Source organism: Odocoileus virginianus, chromosome 10, assembly GCF_023699985.2.
Source record: "Odocoileus virginianus isolate 20LAN1187 ecotype Illinois chromosome 10, Ovbor_1.2, whole genome shotgun sequence".
NCBI lineage: Eukaryota > Metazoa > Chordata > Mammalia > Artiodactyla > Cervidae > Odocoileus > Odocoileus virginianus.
The window spans coordinates 44,438,534-44,452,818 of NC_069683.1; the positions used below are offsets into that span (position 1 = coordinate 44,438,534).

Genomic DNA, 14,285 nt, shown 5'->3' on the forward strand with positions numbered 1-14,285 from the left:
TGAGAGAGGAATTTATAGGATGAGTTTGGGGGTGTGGGCGGTAATAGCATGGAGGAGGTCAAAAAAACTAACACAACAAAGCTCAGGAGGAAAACCTGAGTCATGTCACAGAATCTCCTAGGACTACCAGCTTTCTTAATTTTTGGAAGTTTTTCTCAAAGCCCATTTAGCTTTTACTTTGGGATTCCTAACCTCATCCCCAGAAAACTTCCTGTTTTGAAAGATCCCATTATATCCAAACTCTGTCAGGTTCTCAGACATTTTAGGTAGCTGGGACTTTAGCTTGTTGTTTTGTTTCCTAAGTCTTTCTGATCCTCAGCAAGAGTGTACCCCAATAAAACATAATTACTCTAGGAAAGCATATGCGTATTTTACATATTTTTACCTTCAGGAAAGATTAAAAGAAAGAACAACAAAGGAATGGATAAAGAAGGTGTGATACATATATACAATGGAATACTATTCAGCCAAAACAAACAGAATAATGCCATCTGCAGCAACATGGGTGCAATTAGAGATTATCATACTAAGTGAAGCTGGTCAGAAAGAGAAAGACAAATACCATATGATATCACTTACATGTGAAATCTAAAATATGGCACAAATGAACCTATTTACAAAACAGAAACAGACTCATAGACATAGAGAACTGACTTGTGGTAGCCAAGTGGAGGTGGGATTGACTAGGAGTTTGGGATTAGTAGATGCAAACTATTACATTTAGAATGGATAAACAACAAGGTTCTACTGTATAGCACAGGGAACTATCTCTAACCTCCTGGGATAAACCATAATGGAAAAGGGTATCATAAAAGAATATACAGCAGAAATTAGCACAATGTTGTGAATCAACTATACTTCAATTAAAAATTATATTAAAAAATAAAGAGAAAAGAGTCTGATAAGCTTTTTCTAAAAAAACTGCTTTAAAAATACTAGTGATATACACTCTGAATTTTTAAAAATTACCAATTGAAAATAAGCCAAAAAACTGTTACGTCATGTAGATGGAGTTTCACTTTTCACCAGCTAAGCATGTAAATAAGTGTTATCAAAAAGCTTTTCTTATTCATATTTACAGCCACAGCCATACCAGGAAGCTTTGGTTGACAGATTTAGAAAGCAGATTAAAAGCCTGAGGATGCACCTTATGGTGTGTATTTTTTTTCAGACCATTTTTTCCACACTATGTAGATACATGCTTTTCACACAAAGATTAAATTACTTTTAGATATATAGCTCTGTAACCTGCCTTTTCACTAAATAGCTTATGAAAAACTTTCCATATCCATAAATAAATACCCATATAATCCTTTTTAAGGTCCGTAGAACATTCCATTAACAAGCTTTTGCTGCTGAATTCATGAATGACAGTGATCTCTCCCATAGAAACACATTAAAAATACCGTCCAAGTCAACATGCTTAGGCTAGACAGTCTCATTCTGTATGGCACTTCTACTTTCCCTTATCATAAGGTACATATACAGGCAACTCTACCTCAGCTACCTCCTTGAACATTATGTAATATACCTAAGCAGATGCCTTCTTGGGATGAAAAGTAAGGAAAATAAACTAATTCTAATAACCTTTCAGAGCTCTTCTCAAGAATTATGGCTTACCAATTCACCAATTGACTCTGAGCATGCCAAGTGCAAAACTTGAGTGCAGCTGATAAGTCCATTATCACAACACACCATGATCTCACACCCTACTACGAACCACCCTATTTCTCAAAGTCTCCTTCTCAGCTGTATACTAAGCTACACCCAAGTATAATAATGTGGCACATCAACTTTTCTTGGTAGATTTTTTTCAAAAAATCCAACACTGCCGAATGAAATGTGAATTCAGACTCCTGGTCAGTCTCTGAAATGGACTATTAGTAGGTCACTGCTACCCTTTTCACTTATCACACAATGGTTCATTCTCCTTAAAAGGACCACAGGTATAAAAATATCTAACCCAAATTCTTTATGCAATTATATTAGTGGCACCAGAGACATCTAAAACTGTGAGTCTATGTTATCAGTGAGTACAGCCTCAAATTTGTATTTTTTTTTACTAAAGAATCATACTGCACACAAGGCACATTTGATATTGGACAAAAGACAGTTTTCTCATCCACAGTTGCATATTAGTCACCAGGATTGACTCTCATGCTGGTAGCCTGTCCTGTGCAGCACTCGAAATTTCTGATCCAATGAACTAGTCCAAGAACTTTATTATTTTGATGAGAACATACTTGAGAAGAAAAAGATTAAGGAAATACTGCTACTTAGATGTAAGCATCTCTTTGTATGAATCTATTTCTAAGAACTTTCTCAATTCCCACAGCTTCTGTGAGAAATGTTGGCTTATACCAATTATCTACAACCCTACTAAATTAGGCATTTTAGAATACAGAAAAGCACTTTACATCAACTTTCAACAATCACAAGAACAAAAAGTTTAATGTTCACCCCACCCCTTATTTCAATCAATTTCAAGGATTCCACCCTTATTCCCTACTTTCCAACTCCTTTACAAACAAATCTCCAACAACCCCTACATTTCCACATGGACCAGGAAAAAATCTTAAGGCTTTTATGTTGCACTTACTCAAAATTCACGAGTAGAAAGATTTACTCTTGAATCGATGCTCCCCAAAAGCTGAGTGTCCCAATACTGAGATTAACAATCATTTTAAAGCCTAGTAATTTTCCACAGGCACCTTCTCAAACAGATAGACTGAAACTTATCTCTATTTACACAGGACATGAAACTGAGGTGAACTGCTCAGGTTTCTGTGGCCCAACCAGGATGCTAAGTCATACTTTCTGTATCCCTAATCTGTTGAGCCATGCTGTCTTCACTACCAAAAAAAAAAAAAAAAAATGCATGTCAATAGTATATGCATCATGCACAAATCATAGAAATCCAACTTATTAAAATATATGAAAATCATCACACCCAAAATACCTCTTGTAACTACATCAAAGTAACTGAACCACAAACTAAGCAGTTGTGCTGATTGGTCTAGTCCACCAAAGGGGAGAAAATATTCTTAACTTCCCTTTCCTCCCCAAAAGCACTAAATATTCGTTTGTTGAATGTACCAGTTTTCCTTACAAGAAAATTATATATGCATACTATCTTTTAACTGTGAATACACAAGCTTAAGGTCACTACTCAGCTGTTTACAGAACAGATTACCCCATCATCTCTCCTTGTGTGTACCTACCTATCAAGTTAAAGCAAGGTCGTGTTAGGAATGGACGACTAGCTCATCACTCTGCAGCCTTCTAGAGTTTACAAAGCATTCCTGTGAACAACAGCCACACAGAGAAGCTGCAAAAGTTTACAGCTTATTTTAAAAAAATTCGCTATCCCTTGCCATGCCTTGTGGTATAGCAGTTATTGCCCTGTGGTGGTATTGCCTGGTGGTAATAAGGGCGACCAAACTGCCTGGATGAAATCATGATTTACTCCACCACTCTGTACGTCAGCAAGTTACTTCAGCTTCTATTAATAAGTCTCCTCATTCATAAAAGGGGTAAAAGATGGCCCCTAACTCCTAGTTCACGGGCTTGCTGAATGAATGGAGGTAATATGGGTAAAACATGTTTAGCACATTGCCTTGCACAGGAAGAGCACTTAATACTGGCTTACTATTACTCCTCCTGCTACTCCAATTATTACTCTCATTACCATTCATGGAAACATTAATGTAGGGTTGGTGGACTTATTTACAATTATTGTTAAATAGTTCTAATATTTTTTGGTCCCAGGTCAATGCTGCTGCTAAGTTGCTTCAGTTGTGTCGGACTCTGTGGGACCCCACAGACGGCAGCCCACCAGGCTCCGCTGTCCATGGGATTTTCCAGGCAAGAGTACTGGAGTGGGGTGCCATTGCCTTCTCAATGCTAATTAATGCCAATTAATGAAATGTATGACATTTATAATGTCATTCCTCCTTAACTAGAAGGTCTTCCCTTCTCCACCTGTCTTAAGTTTTACTCATTCTTCAAAGACCTACTCAGAATACTTGGAGATGAAGACTTTTCAGATACCTCCCAACACAATGATGCTTCTTTTGAGCTGAGCTCAGCCTATCCATTACCTAAAATATTCAGTGGGTAATTAATCACACATTGGCATGGATTCTTTTTGCTTTTCTCCCATTATTAACTAATGCATAGTGTTGTGATTTTCATGTTTATGTTTTAAATCCTAAGTCAGTATAGTTCTTGAGGTTAAGAATCATATCACAATGCTTCTTTCTATCATGGACTGGAATTTTGTGCATAATCCACACTCAATAAATATGGTAATAGATGAGTTTCTTAATCACTTCTGATTTTTCATATCAAATATATTTTTTAAAATATGGAAGTCAGGAATATAACAAACAGATTAGTTATGAAAATGCTTCTTAGCTACCACTGAAATACTAATTATGTCTACCTCTCCATGGGGATTCCAAAAATAAGACAACACATGATAGAGCAATGAATCAGTAGCAGAATAAAAATTCTTGCTTCCAAGCACAAGTTGAATTCTTCCACAAAAACTATGGCCACAGTAGATTTAAAACTGAATATACGATTTTGGTATCCATACTACACTGTACATCTCATACATAAGATTTAATAATTTATGCCATTCTTCAGATCAACAGACACAGCATGGTAACTAAAAATGAATATATGTGCATTGCTGGTGAAAATGGAAAATGGTGTACTTGCTACAGAAAACAGTATGGCAGTTTCTCAAAAAATTAAACATGGAATTACATATGATCCAGCAATCCCATTTCTGGGTATATATCAAAAGAATTGAAAGCAGGGACTTGAACACCAATATTCATAGCAGCATTATTCACAATAGCCAAGGATGGAAATTACCTAAACATCCTTGGGCAGATAAATGGATAAGGAAAACATACAATGTATACACAGTGGAGAATTATTCAGCTTTGAAAAGGAAGGCAATTCTGACACATACTTCAATATGAAGGAATCTTGAAGACCTAAACCTAAGTGAAATAAACTAAACACAGAAGAACTACTACTATATAATTCCACTTATACAAAGTGTCTAGAGTAGTCACATTCACAGAGATAGAAGTGTAATAGAATGATGGTGGCCAGGGGCTGGGGAGAGTGGGTAATGGGGAGTTTCAGTGTGGAGACATGAAAAAGCTCTGGAGAGGGATGGTGGGGATGGTTGTACAACAATGTGAATGTACTTACTGCCACTGATACATACACTTAAAAATGGTTAAAATGGTACATGTTATATATATTTTACCACAATAAAATTTCAAAAATCAAGGAATAAATAAAATATACTTTTAAAAAAAGATGAATACAGGTCAAGTCTAAAGTGTCTGGTTCTTACTCTCTCAGCATACTTACCAAATTGATGCCAACAATTCACTTAAGGATCTTCAATAGTCAGTGAGGGATAAATTAGCCAAGTCTCAATAAACACATTTCTAACAGATATGATTTATAACGTACACAATCGTATCTTTTTTTTTGGACTTCTTTACTGATGTTCACATGGGAAAATGTCACTAATGGATGAAGGATTAATAGAGATACTATTTAAATTAAAATCTCCAAAGGGACTTGCCTTTATAAAATGTATGCCTTAAGTTACTAATAGTACCTATGAGGAAATATCATCCTCATGTAAGACATAATAATATGGTTTAACAATCTAGACTTGTTTCCAACGTTTTAAAGGTCACAATTCTTTCCTAAAATTCTCTATTCATTTACCTGTGAATTAAATAACAATGTAATAATAATAAAAAATATTCTCAATAATGAACTATCTTCATTGAGATAATGCTGTGCTTAGTTGCTCAGTCGTGTCCGACTCTTTGCGACCCCGTGGACTGTAGCCTGCCAGGTTCCTCTGTTCATGGGGATTCTCCAGGCAAGAATACGGGAGTGGGTTGCCATGCCCTCCTCCAGCAGATCTTCCCAACCCAGGGATCGAACCCAGGTCTCCTGCATTGCATTCTTTACTGTCTGAGCCACCAGGGAAGCCCACTCAGCTAATGGCATCTGTCAGCTACAACTTAGTATATGAGAGAATCATCACATCATATCATTCTTTTAAAATAAAATATTATAAATATATGTGTAAGCGTAAGAGGAAAGGGAAAGTGCTAAAGTTGCTGAAAAACTGTCTCCCCAGATTTCATAATACAGTAGAGCCTCATTATTAGCAAATTCCTTATTTGCAAATTCACCAACTCAGATTAATTTGTAACTCCAAAATCAATACCTGCAGCATTTTCATGGTCATTTGCAGATACTCTCAGAGCAACAAAAAATGAGTCGCCTGACAGTATGTTTCCAGCTGAGACAGAAAAAAGGCGTCACTCTGGCTTCTTGTTTCAGCTCTCATACTGTAAACAAGCATCCTTCTCAGGAACTATTTAGTGCCAGGTATTTTATATTTTTGTGCTTTTCTGTTGATTTTACTATAGGAAAAGGCCCCTCAGCACATTGCTGTGTGCCTAAACACAAGAAGATTTTGATGTACCTTATGGAAAAAACAGGTGTTAGGTAAGATTTATTCAGGCACGAACTACAGAACTGATCACTATGAATCCAAAGTTAATGAATCAACAGTATATACTGAATATAGTGTCTTTAAACAGAAACACATATTAAACAAGGTTAGGTATTAATCACTTAATGAAAATGTGAGCAAAGACTGGCAGTACCCTAAACCCTATATTTCCCCTGGGAACAATGGTTACAAATTTACTAATTTGGTATTTATGGCAACTTTACATAAATACCATGAATAACAAGAATCAACTGTACTTTGTAAAGAAAACTCTGGAGAGAAAAAAAATGGATCAATGGACTTGAATGGATAGTCCAGAAACAGGTCTATGTAAACCTGGCTGCAGGCAGCATAGAGATTAGCAGGAAAAAGTTAAACTACACAAGAACTGCCCCAGGACAAGTGAATATAGATCTGGAAAAATGAAAGGGGAATTCCTCATCTCACAACACAGAAAGGTTCAATCCAGCTAGAATGCTGAAAGCAAACTTTACCGCAATGAGAAAAAAAATAGGTATTTTTTTAAAAACAAGAAAACAGATCTTGATTTAGGGAACTATTTCATAAGCAAAACACAAAAAGAACCCATAAAGGAAAAATAAAATGAAAAACTTTTCATCATCAAAAGATATTAAACACAGAAAAAGATTAGCTAGAAACTGGAAAAAGATACTTGCAACACATGTAATTAATACAGAGAACTAAAACCAGTAAGAAAAAGGCAAATGATGCAATAGAAAAACAGACAAAAGACATGAACAAGTATTTAACAGAAGATAAAATTCAAAATACTAATAAATATATGTAAAAGATGTTCAATAATATTCAAAGACAAATTAAAATCTCAATGAACTATCATTTTACAAAAACTAGTAAAACTTAAAAACTCTGACAATACCAAGTGTTGGAGAAAATGTGGAAGAACAGGAACTCTTCCACTGCTAGAAGGAAAATAAATACCTTGGGAAACAATTCATCATCATTTAGTGAAGCTGAATATGCACATTTCCTATGACACAGCAATTCTCAGTTTAACTTTACAGGAGCTTGTAATGTATACCAAGAGAAAAGTACAAGTGTCCACAACACAGTATTGTTTGAAATTACAAAAACCCTGGTGAAAAAAATGCCCTTACATCCAAGAATAGGCAGCTGGATAAACTCCATTACATTCATAAAATGTTTACACAGCAATGGAATTAATAATTGGTCATTCATTATGACTGCTTCCTTAGCAACACAAATGACTTTTAAAAACACTGTTAAATGGATAAAATAACCTATCACAAAAATAATACAGAATAATTCCACTTAAAATTCAAAACATAGAAAATTTATCACTGCATTGTTCAGGGTTACATGCACAGGTGGTAACTGTAAAGAAAAGTTAGAGAATAATAAACAAAAAATTCAGAATTATGGTATCCTTGGACAGTGGGGGTGAATAACCAAGCAGAGGCACATAGGAAACAAAATCAGAATTCTTAATTTCCTCAAATCTGCTCCTCCTCCACTAGTTCCCACCGAGAGTTATATTTTTCTCTTCCTCTCACACCGCCTGTAATTAATCAACCTCTGTGTGTTAGTCACTCAGTCATGTCTGACTCTTTGTGATCCCATGGACTGTAGCCCACCAGGTTCCTCTGCCCATGGGATCCTCCAGGCAAGAATACTGGAGTGGGTTGCCATTTCCTCCTCCAGGTGATCTTCCCTCTCCAGGGATCGAACCTGGGTCTTCTGCATTGCGGGCAGAATTCTTTACCTTCTGAGTCACTAACACTCCAATTCTGCCCAGTTCTTTCCATTTCCTCTACTTTACTCTGGGTTAAGCCTTCATTAATCTCTCGCTAGGACTGTGGCAATAGCTTTCTCTTAAGCCTCTCATGACTGTATAATTTATTCTCCAAGATCATCCAAGTGATCTTTCAAAATATAAGTCATGTCCTTTAAACTCTCCAAAGGCTTCTCTTCACAATCAGAATAAAATTCAGTCTTTACCACAGCCTTCAGGGCTTCATTTTACCTGTTCTGTGCTTACCTCCTCCCACCCTTTTCCTAGCCCACTAGGTTTCAGCTGGCTCAGCTTTCTACTTCTCAAACCTGCCAAGCTGATTCCCCCTCTTAAGGCTTTTACAGGAATGCCCTTTTCCTGGCTCTTGGCTTAGCTGGCTTCATCTCAGCATTTAAATCTCAAATAAATTCAAGCACAAATGCTACCTTCTTAACCAAGTCGCCTCTGACTACCTCATTAAATATGGCAACACTGCCACCAGCAAGCACTTACTCTGTTTCATTCTTTACAGCACTTATCACTATCTGTTAATTTAGCAGTAAATTCCACCAGAACCCAAGTCCCACAAAACCAGGGATCTGTCAGTTCAGTTCAGTGTAGTACAAAGCAGCATCAGGCAAGTGGCAACAAATATTTGTTGGATGAATAAAACAGTGAATTTTACTTTGAATAACATGAAGTGGTACTTTCTGACAGTGATATAAAAATCAAGACCACCAATGAGAAGTATTACAGATGGAAAGGAATTTTGAAAACTATGTGTCTGTGAAAGTGTGTTTCTCAATCATGTCCGATTCTTTGCGATCCCAAGGACTATGTAGCCAACCAAATGCCTCTGTCCATAGAATTCTCCAGGCAAGAATACTGGAGTGGGTTGCCATTCCCTTTTCCAGGGGATCTTCCTGACCCAGGGGTGTGTTTATGTGTGTGTGTGTGTGTGTGTGTGTGTGTGTGTGTGTGTGTGTATACACACAGAAGTCTGCACTCTCCTTCAGGGAGATTAAGGGGGAGAAAAAATCTAACATGCTAATTTGGCATCAATCATTCTAAAGAAGGAAAAAACACATTTTTATGACTTTATACGCCATACAGAACTCATCAACTGTCAGTCTACAATGGAAATGAATCTTAAGCTGGAATTGTTAAAAACATGAATAATTTGTGTATTCACAATGACTGACATAAAGTCTATTCTCGTTTCATTACTTTGATGACCCCTGTTATGATCAACATGACAACAGCACATAACACCTATTGAATTCACTATGTGCTTGGTACTGTGTTGTTTTATACATGCTATTTAGTTCCTCATGACACCTTTATCAGAGGCACTGTTACCAACCCTATTTTACACATCAGAGAACTGAAGCAAAGAGAGTCTAGTCAGATGGCTAACCAGTGAAAGACTCAAATCTAGGCTGCCTGACTGCAAAGCCCTAAAATTAAACCATCTGCTGAACTGATATTGATCAATTCAGTTATATTATTTGCTAAAAAACTGTATGTGTATCTATTGTAATTTTATGCATCATGCTAGGTCAGCAATTCTTAAACATTACTGTACATTAGAATCACCTGGGCAGATTCCTAGATTCTGATTCAGTAAGTCTAGGGTGGAATTTCCAGAGATTTGCAATTTTAACTGTCTTGGTCCATGAACTATACTCAACTCTGTGCAGGGTGTTCTACAGGTTTGAGGATGTATGAGCCTCCTGTCTCAATCAGCTTACAATCTAAAAGGGATAGAAATCAGACACACAATTGGTAAATATACAGTGATACAGGAGAAGTAGTATCAACAAAACAGTAAGAAAGACTTCAAGGAAGAGGGATCAGCTGTAATGAAATGAAGATGAGGAGGATTTCATGAAATCCTTCAGACTTTCAGGAATAATGCTACACACAAAGGAAGGATCAAAAAGCAGACAGCTTGGCAGGAACAGAGGATCTGCATTTAGGGATGGAAAAATAATGTCAGTGAAAAGCAGAGGCTGTAGAATGCTCTCTATGTCAACCTAAACACTATGGGTTGTATTCAGTGCTGGCTCTGGGAAATTGCTAATGGTTTTTGAGGAAGGAAATGATAAATCACAGCAATATTCTTTGGAAGAGTACTCTGATGAAATTATGCAAAATCAAGTATATCGAGAACAACAATGGGAACAGTTAGGCTGGGAGCATTCCAATCTCAAAAAAATAAAAGCTAGAACATGGTACTGGAAAAGATGAAAAAGGGAAGAATGGTACCTCCTGACAATGAACTGCATGTGGGGCAAAGGCAATAATCACAGCTATTAACAAATGATTTCTTCACCCCTTAAGTCCAAGTTGTATTCTGACCAGTTTCATGTTACTTTTTACAACATTTTCTTACACAACCAACTAAGCTCCAAAATACAGAGTTCACTTATTTAAAACACAGCCCATGACTAAGAAGTCAGCAAACAGGCCTGCAAAATACATGTCACATAGTTCATACACTTAAAAAAAAAAACACAAAAAAGTAGATGTATATATATTATACTTAATATATAATATATATAAATGAAAGAACATTATTAAGAGCCATATAATCTCATTTTACTCAAAGTTCTAACAAAGGTAAGCATCTGATTTCCAAACCCACAGCAGTTCAGAAACAAACCTTAGAAGTGTAAAAGAGCCTGCTACAGACAGGTGGAAGAAGCTGAAGAACAGAAATGAAAACTATAAAAAAAAAAAAAGCACACAGAATCACTCAGGGTAAATTCTCCACAACTGTTTATTGACAGATACACATGATTGCCAGAAAAAATGGAATTAATGAGAATCTTCCTTAATGTCCCAAACATCTACCACACAAAGAAAACTTTTAAACATTTTAAAACAAATTTTTACCTGAGTAAAAGGTAACTTTTAAAGGATGGCTGATACATGCAGGCAGAGCAACCAATAGATAGTCAAAAAACAAAGGTAAGAAAGATGTATTTTATAATACACTAAGTTTGAAGATAATAAGAATGCTTTCATAAAGCATCTACTCAAGAATGTGGCCCCACTGGTAAACTTCAGGCAATATTTTCCTGATGGCTGTGCTTTTGAATTCCAGGTTTCAAATAATATGAAGGCATCTTCAACAAAAATTAAAATGATTGAACTGGTCTTAAATATAAACTATAAATATGTACCTACTGAAATCAGGCAGCATCATTTGACACTCAATGTCCTGTAACAACAGGCCATGTGACACTTTTAAAAGGACATTAAACATGGCAACACATGAAGGCTTTTCACTTTGGTCACCAATACTCATTAACATTTATTATAGTACTACTCACACAAGGACCTTTTCTGTTTCAAAAACAGATGAAAATGTCATTTTCATGGGGAGAATTAAGATGTTAATTGACTGAAAGATATCTTTAAGTTTATGATTAAGTTACTAAAGCCAAGAACCTACACCTTAAATCATGCAGAAAAAGCATACAAATACATTAATTATTGGAGTAGGAAGAGTATGGGTTTCAGCTTGAGATTTTTTACACTGCAGAAAGGCAAATTAGTGTATAACATTGTAACATTAAAATAAAATTACCTTAAAGATGTTGTAGGGATGAATCAACTCTATGGAACTAGGCCTCTCATATTTCTCAGATCCAGCAAAGAACAGAGAAAATTAAAAGCACATACTTATTTCAAAATTTCATCAACTGATCAGGCAAATTAAGACATCAAAGATTATGGTATAATTTGCTACACCTTCTAAACATGTAAACAAAAGAAGTAGTCACTTGCACCAGGGGGGTTCCACTCTCCCTCCCTACCCATCTCCTTATTATCATCCTTGTTCTCTAGAAACAGACAGGAAGACACTAATTGAAGCCAAAAAAATGTGCCCTGGAGACAGTTTGTCAAACTGCAAGTTATGACCGGTGTATCAATTTAGTGCACTTAGTATTTCTTAAAGAAAAAGAATGAAATATAATAGCAATTATCAGTATGCATCATAATAAGAGTGAGTACTGCTTTGTGAAACTTCTTGTTCCTATGTGGGTATGTATGTACTCGAAGATAATAAAAAACGTTCTTCTTAATATGGAGCATGATTTTTCAAAAGTTTGAAAGCTCCTAACCTAGAGATTTAGGTCAAATGTCTCTGGACCCAAAGACATTCATCAGCCCTCAGCACCTACACAATCTCTTGGCTCAAGATGGGCTCGTGGAAACCAATTTAAGAGCTCCGGGCAGCCAAAAAAGAATGAGGACACGCCTTAACTAAGCCCGAATTTGGACCTGAAAGAACTAACTTCCCCAAACACCAGCCCCAGGCGGTGCCTACAAGCTTCTGGTAACTTAGCAACCTTCAGAGAGCTCCTCCTCCCTCCCTGACTAGAAACAGTTTACTCTTCCAACCAACTTTCCGGGATTCCAACTTCTTGAATCACTGTGCCCTAAGACAGTATCACCTCTCCCCGTTTCACCAATTCCCAGTATGTCTTCCTAGAAGAGGATCTCGAACTCAGCAGAGAATGAAGCTCCTCACAGATCCTGACCCTTCTCCTCTCCCAGATCTCCGGACAGGGTACCCTCCTCCCAGGTCCTATCTCGCTCCAACCGCCTCATTGTCAGTTGTCCTGGGGGCAAAACGATTCTCTCAAAAGCCCTTTTTAAACTGCCGCTTGCTTCTACGGGCCCCCGAAAGGAGCAGGCCTGGTGTCCCAGGAGCTCCTAACCCAACCGAATCGCCCTGGGGTCACGTACTCTTTTTTTTTTTTCTTTTCTTTTTTGATTCAGTACTTCAGAGGCAAGTTTCCTATTTCCCCAGCAGCCCCAGACATCTCCAATCTCCATCTCCTACCAGCCATGGGGCAGCTCCTTGTCCCCCAGGCCCCAGGGCACAGCGAGAAGCCCTGATTCTCCCAGGAACTCCGACAGCTCCCTCAGACGGCCCCCTCCAACTCAGGCCCCTCTCCCAGCCCAGGCTCTCCCCGCGCCGCCGCAGCGCAGGCCCGGCCCCATCCTCCCTCCGGCCCCGGCAGGTGTCCCATCCTCCCCTTTGCCCAGGCAGGCCTCGTCCCGCTCCTACTTCTTCCTACTATTTCCTCGCACCGCACCCTGGCTCCAGAGGGGAGCCCCTCCGGCCTCGACAACCCGGCGGAGCCGGCAGGCCCGGGCTCCACTCACCCCTCAGCCCGGGAGGCGGGGGAGCTGCTGCGGCGGCTCCTCAGCCTGCGCCTCTCCTCCCCCCTCCCGGCCGCCGCCGTGGCCGCCGCTCAGCCTCGGGCCTGCTCACGGCCGGCCCCGGACCGGCTTCGCTTCACCTCGTCCCCAACTCCGGCCGCCGGAGCCCTGTGTCCTGCATTGACCCGGAAGCAGCTTTCCAGGCCCAACAACAACACGTGACCCCGCCGCACGTGTCACGTCCGCTGCGTGAATGGGAGGGGGCGCCGGAGGAGCAGGTCCTCCCGGACCAAGCTGAGGTTGCTGTGGCGACGGGGATGTCGCGGCCGGCCGGATAGTCACTAGAAACACACTTCATCACCTGCTTTTTCTCTTACCCGTCATGGGGGGACACCCTGGGTGCAAAGGAGGAGTACAAATTGTCGCATCAGAGTGGAATAGGGGCAAGTCAGAGCCGAGCCCGGGAATCTGAGAGGCTGCTCTCTTACAGAAAGGGGCAGCAAGCCGAAAGTTTCCAGACTCAGCTAGAATTTTGTCCTGATTCTGTCACTAGTTTACGGGTGACCCTGATCGGTTCCCCTCCTTTCTATGTCTTCAGTGTCCCTACTCGCGAGCTCTAGACTGTAATCTAATACTGTCCCAAGATGCTTTTGTGTAAGGATGTGGTAGCACTCTGACCTTTATTTCCTGTCCTTGTCGCAAGGTCTGCGGCATCCTGAGATTTCGGCGCTCCAACACCAATGTAGTGATTGCATCTTTCAC

At 38.9% G+C, this 14,285-nt stretch overlaps 1 protein-coding gene across 3 annotated transcripts in view; it reads right to left on the reverse strand.

The window, feature by feature from the left end:
* The window catches only part of TBCEL (tubulin folding cofactor E like), a 69,895-nt gene extending 56,172 nt beyond the window's left edge, over positions 1-13,723 (reverse strand). For 2 of the 3 annotated variants that reach the window (XM_070473465.1, XM_020891389.2), the window contains exon 1: positions 13,527-13,723. The gene's annotated coding sequence lies outside the window, so the exon portion shown is untranslated. The other variant, XM_020891386.2, reaches the window with a different exon arrangement.
* Between the last annotated feature and the right edge of the window lie 562 nt (positions 13,724-14,285).